This window comes from Cynocephalus volans, chromosome 7, assembly GCF_027409185.1.
Source record: "Cynocephalus volans isolate mCynVol1 chromosome 7, mCynVol1.pri, whole genome shotgun sequence".
NCBI classification, from domain to species: domain Eukaryota; kingdom Metazoa; phylum Chordata; class Mammalia; order Dermoptera; family Cynocephalidae; genus Cynocephalus; species Cynocephalus volans.
In genome coordinates this window covers 21,411,644-21,418,873 of record NC_084466.1, presented here as the reverse complement: position 1 = coordinate 21,418,873, position 7,230 = coordinate 21,411,644, and the positions used below count along the sequence as shown (strand labels likewise).

At 36.8% G+C, this 7,230-nt stretch overlaps 1 pseudogene; it reads right to left on the bottom strand.

The window, feature by feature from the left end:
- Nucleotides 1-5,876: 5,876 nt before the first annotated feature.
- Nucleotides 5,877-6,210, bottom strand: LOC134381596 (probable protein BRICK1; annotated as a pseudogene).
- Nucleotides 6,211-7,230: the final 1,020 nt, after the last annotated feature.

The following is a 7,230-nucleotide window of genomic DNA, read 5'->3' as shown; positions in this document are numbered from 1 at the left end:
GGGAGAAAATATTTGCAAAATATACATCTGACAAAGGATTAATATCCAGAATATATAAGGAACTCAAACAACTTTACAAGAAGAAAACAAGCAACCCAATTAAAAAATGGGCAAAAGAGCTAAGTAGGCATTTCTCTAAGGAAGATATCCAAATGGCCAACAGACATATGAAAAAATGCTCAACATCACTCAGCATCCGGGAAATGCAAATCAAAACCACATTGAGATACCATCTAACCCCAGTTAGGATGGCTAAAATCCAAAAGACTATGAACGATAAATGCTGGCGAGGCTGCGGAGAAAAAGGAACTCTCATACATTGTTGGTGGGACTGCAAAATGGTGCAGCCTCTATGGAAAATGGTATGGAGGTTCCTTAAACAATTGCAAATAGATCTATCATACGACCCAGCCATCCCACTGTTGGGAATATACCCAGAGGAATGGAAATCATCAAGTCGAAGGTATACCTGTTCCCCAATGTTCATCGCAGCACTCTTTACAATAGCCAAGAGTTGGAACCAGCCCAAATGCCCATCATCAGATGAGTGGATACGGAAAATGTGGTACATCTACACAATGGAATACTACTCAGCTATAAAAACGAATGAAATACTGCCATTTGCAACAACATGGAGGGACCTTGAGAGAATTATATTAAGTGAAACAAGTCAGGCACAGAAAGAGAAATACCACATGTTCTCACTTATTGGAGGGAGCTAAACATTAATATATAAATTCACACACACACATACACACACACACACACAAATCGGGGGGGGGAGGGAAGAAGATATAACAACCACAATTACTTGAAGTTGATACAACAAGCAAACAGAAAGGACATTGTTGGGGGGGAGGGGGGGAGGGAGAAGGGAGGGAGGTTTTGGTGATGGGGAGCATTAATCAGCTACAATGTATATCGACAAAATAAAATTAAAAAATAAAAATAAAAAAAAAAAGAAAAAAAAAAAAAAGAAAAAAATAAATTTGCTGGAAAAAAAAAAAAAAAAAAAAAAAAAAAAAAAAGTGGATACTGCTTATATTAAACCTTTTATCTTTAGTCTCAATTTAATTTCCCCCAGCAATAAAATATTTTGTTTCATACTCCAAGCACAAGGACACAAGTAGCAATCAACAATAAAAACATGTATGCTAACTTACTCCTCCAAAAGAGCCACTTGTGTATCTTTAATGTTTAAATATATATTAAAAACATTGATTATTCTCAGGGGAATTAATACCACATCATAGACCACCTTTGTTCAGGCTAAATAAGACCTATGAACAAGAGGTATTTGTATCTTCTAAAATAAGTTTATGCATTCTGAGACCAGCCAGCCACCAAAACTAAATATATAAATAAATAATAATAAAAATAAAATAAAATAATTTCAGGTAACTGGCAATTCCATTCAAGGCTGCCATTATTCTAACATCATTCTCATTTTAATTATTTGAAATGCAATCTATATATACATCCAAATCGTTGAGCCAAAGAACAAAGGCTTGACTTTATTCATCTAAACTTAAATGAGTATTTTTAATTTTGTTGCTTAGAAATGCTTCATAGAACATCATTTGTGATGGAATTCCAAGTAGGGTTTTCAGATGATTGTTGAAACAGCTAGATATTATGGGCAGGACTGCAGGTACTTGTTCTCTGGTTTAAGTTTTCAGGATAGGGAAAAACATTTTGCTAATTGTAGGCACAGAATGCTCTACTTAATTTGGTCTCTTCCAATAGAAGGATCCCTGAGGTAGGAGGCAGATTTGAGCTGTTTACAGTTTTTGGTGTTTGTTCAGCACTTTACAGTTTATAAAGTGCTCTCATCTATTTTATTTCAATAAATGTATTTCTGAGTTTAACCCCTCTAATGGATTTGAATACATCAGTAAAACTATTTTTTATTTCTGTATCTAAATCTATAAATAAAGATAACAAATGTTTGTATTCTAAAAAGAATACAAATTTTCATGATGTTGGAAGCTATCTTTACTTTTATGGTGAGGGGTGGTTCTAATCATATACATTGCCCCATTATATTGATTTTATACATAATTATATAAAATAAAACTTTCTCAGTATAAAGATATGGATATGCAGGAGCCTGAAAATATTCCTATTTTGAAATTATGTATTCTGAAATATTATTGTGTATTATGTAGAGCTTCAAACAAAACTATTTTTGTAGAATTATCACTATCACCAAATAATATCTTGCAAAATTGTTACAATAATTGTTTGCTCCTTCATTAACTAGGTAGCTATGTGAAACCCTGATAGAAAATGCTAGTATAACACTGAGAGGCATGATGTACTTATAATGCTATTTATAACTGCTGAAATATAAAGTGCAAAGTTAATATTTGATAGCCATTTCAAAGCACGTCATAGAAATACTGACTTTTGTTTTAAATAAGATAAGCTGATTTGCATATTTGAACACGTTATGTGACTCAGATGGAACTGTATAAGTTATTATTGTCACTTGAATGCTTCAGAAAATGTACAAAGTTATATTACATTTACTAGCTGTTGAAAAAACACCATTGAAACATGATGTACAGTGACATGTTTCCACCACATATTTGTCATTCATATGCTTTATGCTTAGCCAAATTTAAAAGTGAAATATGTCATTAGAGCATAAAGACTCTGAGTCAGACTTTTCAACTATAAGCTGGTCAAGGTGAGCTGGTTTTATTTCCTGGGGCATCTTCTCTACAAAATCAAACAGAAACATACTCTGTAACTATCACTGCCTACCAAATGGCTATTAGCTCTTCTAGAAGAATTGGCATATTGCTGCCTATGTAGATTATAAAGCTGGTTCCTAATTGTCACACATCACCCAGAAAATTGATAAATTCCATCAGTGCGAGCTAACAACAGTCTTTCCACCTGTCACCAGCTCCTCTCCAATATGCCGTAAATGTATATATTGGATCTTTAAAACAATTCTCTTTTTTATTTATAGTAAAACCTAAAGAAAAAAAAGAAAAGGTTAACAGAGTTCTCTTGTAAAGTTACCGAGCCTGTAACATATGTTCTATGTCTTATCAACATAGGGAAGGCTGTTCAACGAATGCTTAAGCGGCTCTAGTCTATGAATAGTGTAAAACCAAACAGGATGTCAAGAACACATCTCAAAATCTTCTACTTAATATGAGATCTATTTTAGGCTTCTGAAAATATACATACTAATTAATGAAACCAAGTAACAGACATAGGAGATGTTTAAAAGTCTATGACAGCAAATGTGATTGGGACCTCATTAAGAATAAGATTATGCATTGATGACTGTAAGAAATGCTCTCATTGGCGATGGCATGCAATTTCAGTTTGACTTGAAGTAACATACACTTGTAAGGAATTACTTGGATAACATCTCTTTCCACAAAGTAATTACCCTTTTTATGTTTTGACATGGATGACACTTACTAATGGCAAAGTCTTAAGGTGTTACAAATGCATAAATCACTGTCAAACACTCTCAATTACATAATATGGGATATTTTTATATTAATATCCCCATCATCAAAAGAGTGCTTAACAAGCTACTCTGTTAGGAGAATTACATAAATGCCTTTTAGTAAGGAGGTTCCATACTGAAAATAACAACACAGTTGTCATTACACAAAGGAAGGACCTAAGAACTGCATAAAATAAGGTACTGAATCAAGAGAATGAAGAGTAAATCAGAGTTAAGTGCATTTTGAAACTGAGAATGACATGTATTTGTTGCTGAGGTAAAATTATGGTGAAGTTCAATGATAGAGAAAAGCTATATTCAGTCCTACAGCTTTCCCACATGGATGTTATTTCTGTTGGGTTTATGTTCATATACTGACCTGGTCTACCAATGTGTATGAACAGAAAATAGAATGGGTTATAAGGTATAAGTAACAAAATGTGTATATTGAACTCAGAATGCACTCTCCTTATGGAGAGAAGAGGATTGCTTTTCTAATTATATTTTAATATGAGTTGGCATTTCCTGAACACATACTGCTTATTGAAAAGAAAGATGCTTAAGAAATATGCTAATACCATCTAAATGTGAAAGACACAATGCACAATGGGATTTGGTCTGTCATCCCGCAAACATGCACATACACACAACACACACACACGCACACACACACGCACACACACGACTGGAGAATTTGGATCTTAAATCCAATCCCCTTTCACAGAAGCTTCACTGCACAGAATACATGTACACCTTTTCTTTTTAAAACTACTTTCCCTGAACTCTGTCTACAGCAATTCATCAGTGTGATTTGTAGGAGAAAGCAGTCAAGTTTAGTACAAAACTTTATTCCATATAATTAACCACCATTTTCCTCCACACCTCGGAGGAAATAGATGGTCAGGATTGAAACTTTGTTACTGGAGATCTGGTCATGGCATTAGAAGCTTAATGAGCCCTATATTCTCTGATGAATTGTGTCCACAAGTTAGAAGGGTCACCAAAGTCCCTGGGAGGGCAGAGAGTCAGTATTGGGCAGTCAAAGATGGATGAGATACGGGAAAAGGAAAAACTTTCAATGGAGATGAAAGAAAAGAAGAAAAAGGAAACAGAAAATAGGATCATAGATGGTAAGAGAATAAAAGCAAAAGAAGCAAGAGAAATGTGTATTTCACACACTGTGGAACATTTTCCTCTGTGCTACAAGATGGAAAAAAGAATTTTCACACACAGTTTTCAGATGGAATGCGCGCCGCTGTAAGAAAGCCCAGAAAAAGCGCTTCGACTGCGAAATTTTGCAGCAACAACAAATAACGACAGCTACCACTATCTGAGCGCTTGCTGTGCACTAGATATCAGAGGCAGTGTGCAGACGTGCTTTCTACTTACCAATGTTTAAAACAAAGCTATAATGTAGTCACTTATGTTCACTTCACAGAGGGAAACCCAGAGGACCAGATCATTTCAGTGACTCACCTAAGGCAACAGAGATCTTAAGCCCAGAAGTCCAAGATGCCCACTTCCTCCACTACACCATTTGACAGATCTATTTACAATATTCTGCATTTGCCATGTTTCTGATCCAGTAAGGCAGCATTTGGTAGTTGCTTTAGGGCACAAATCCCCTGTGGGAGTATTTCTGATTGATAGCTATTGCTTAATCTGCATTAAAAGTAGGCTCCACTTTGGGGAATCTGCTTCCTCTCCAACCACAGAGTATTGATAAGTGTGGAAGATGCCCTCTACTCCTGTCCTGCTTGTCCTGACACAGAATCTCTGCTCCACAATGATGAATGCGGAGATGGTCATGCAGCCCGGTATGCTTCAACCAGTGCTTTTTCCTATAATTTTTCTTTTCTTTTTTCCCTTCCTATGTTGAGGAGTTTATTAGGGAAATAAATATGAGGGGAAAAGACACCCCAACCAACAGAAAATAAAACTCTGGAAATGTCCCTTTGAACTAAGTATTGGCCTGCCCATGACCTCCCCGAAATGACAAGAAACTGGTAGGTTAGCAACAACTTTCTCTGGCAGCCACCTCGCCAGGTCATGAGTGTCCAAGCCAGGACTGCCCTCTGCCTCCCACCAAAGGTGAAGAGGAGACAAAGACTGTTTATAGAGTCAGTGCAGAATACCTAAGAAGGAAAGTTCTAGAGAGAAATTAGAGAGGTGGAAAGGATTTTAACAAAGAGGCCCAGGCTTTTGGCTCTGAGCACTGCAACAAGTTAGTTCTATAACATGTTACTGAAAAGGTAAAATGCCTAGTGTTGTTTCCAAGAGTTTCCCTGGACTTCTCCCCAGATGCCACATCATAACTCCACATGCACATGGCAGATCCCAAAGGCCACAGTTTTCACTTTTAAAAAAATAAAACTTATGGGCCAAGGAAGGATGTGATCTTTCAGGATAGATCTTTCAAAAGACAGGAAGTTGCTGAAGGCTGCTGAGGTCTTTCCCACATGGGTCTCTGTTCTGTAAAGTGACTTCTCAGCTGCAGCATGGCATAGACATAGGTGAGGGTCTCACGTTTTGTCACCGTGCTTCAATGTATTCTATTCTCCTTTCAAGGGCTGTCAACTTCTCATTTAGTGTTGTGAGTCTCGAACCAAAAGACACATCAAACAAGTTGAAAAAGTTCACATTTCTCTTGATGCTGCAGCTGATGACCTCAGTGTACTCCTGAATTGCCAATCCTGGTGAATCTCTCACTGCAGTGGATCCTCTTGTCCTGCCATGATAGCCTCTTAAGGAAAAGCAACTGCCTCCTATTATTTTTCTAATAGGAACTGGTAGAAGGGGACTGCGGATTATGGGACTATAAAGACTGGAGTTGCCTGTAAATATAATTGTAGGGTATAGGTGTCTGTGACTTAACCAAGAGGAATAAAACCTTCAGGCACCAGACAAGATATGAAGTGAGGAGGATTGTTGGCAGCATTTGGGTTTCTAACTCCAATTCTGATTCTCTATGATGAAGAAAGCCTTTCTTAAAGTTCTGCCATGTCGGTCAGTAGTTTCCCTACTTGTTAACAATAGTGATTTTTACTCATTTAAAGAGAATTCTGACATATAAAAGTGTCCCAACTGAGAAAAAAATACATACAGATTTTTTTTTTTTTTTTTTTTTTTTTTTTTTGTCTTTTTTTTTTTTTTTTTTAATTTTATTTTGTCGATATACATTGTGGCTGATTATTGCTCCCCATCACCAAAACCTCCCTCCCTTCTCCCTCCCCCCCTCCCCCCCAACAATGTCCTTTCTGTTTGCTTGTCATATCAACTTCAAATAATTGTGGTTGTTATATCTTCTTCCCCCCCCCCCGGGTTTGTGTGCGTGTGTGTGTGTGTGTGTATGTGTGTGTGAATTTATATATTAATTTTTAGCTCCCACCAATAAGTGAGAACATGTGGTATTTCTCTTTCTGTCCCTGACTTGTTTCACTTAATATAATTCTCTCAAGGTCCATCCATGTTGTTGCAAATGGCAGTATTTCATTCGTTTTTATAGCTGAGTAGTATTCCATTGTGTAGATGTACCACATTTTCCGTATCCACTCATCTGATGATGGGCATTTGGGCTGGTTCCAACTCTTGGCTATTGTAAAGAGGGCTGCGATGAACATTGGGAAACAGGTATACCTTCGACTTGATGATTTCCATTCTTCTGGGTATATTCCCAACAGTGGGATAGCTGGGTCGTATGGTAGATCTATCTGCAATTGTTTGAGGAACCTCCATACCATTTTCCATAGAGGCTG